The 737-nt window shown below is 37.9% G+C and overlaps 1 protein-coding gene across 4 annotated transcripts in view; it reads right to left on the reverse strand.

Moving 5' to 3' along the window:
- Positions 1-737, reverse strand: part of LOC119829282 (phosphatidate phosphatase LPIN2) — a 27,610-nt gene that overhangs the window by 11,737 nt on the left and 15,136 nt on the right. The window lies entirely within an intron of this gene.

Below are 737 nucleotides of genomic sequence, written 5' to 3' on the forward strand. Positions count from 1 at the left end.
ATTCCCCTAAAGTTGCTTTGGCCAAAAGCCCGCAACTTTGGAGTATTTCCCCAGCAATGGGCGAGGTTATACCACCTAGAATATAAATAATAATAATAATAAAGTCTTTATTAAAACTGTGAAATAATACAATTATATTGGTAGAAACTAAAGCCTGTGTTAGTAAAAACTGTGTTACAGGCTTTAGAATCCCTCACATTTTTGTGAAATGTGAAAGTTAGTTTGTTTGAATGTTTGTCCGTTAATCATCCTGAAATTACAGAACGGATTTTGATGAAATTTACAGGTATACTAGACAGGATATAAGCTGACTTGGGTGATGGGATACTGTTTATCCCGATTAAATGCTCCCTCGGGATAAAACAGGAATCTTGATATCCGGGCGGAGTCGAGACTAGCGTATTCGAATTTTTTTTTACAACCAGCTGCATCCACTAACAGCGGATATCAGTACTGGCACGCGAGCAGTAGAAGCAGCAAATTTTAATATATAAATTACTAGTGGTCAGAGCGGGCAGGGGCCGTCGCTGTGGCACATATATAGCCTATAGCCTTCCTCAATAAATAAGACTGAATGAATTTTCTATCGGATTACTAGGACCTGAAATTAGTGCGTTCAAACAAACAAACCAACAAACTCTTCAGCTTTATAATATTAGTTTAGATAAATGACATTGTTAGTCCTCGATGGACTCCAAAACTATTCAACCGATACCGAACCGAACAAGATGGGACAT

This window comes from Zerene cesonia, chromosome 10, assembly GCF_012273895.1.
Source record: "Zerene cesonia ecotype Mississippi chromosome 10, Zerene_cesonia_1.1, whole genome shotgun sequence".
Classification (NCBI taxonomy): domain Eukaryota; kingdom Metazoa; phylum Arthropoda; class Insecta; order Lepidoptera; family Pieridae; genus Zerene; species Zerene cesonia.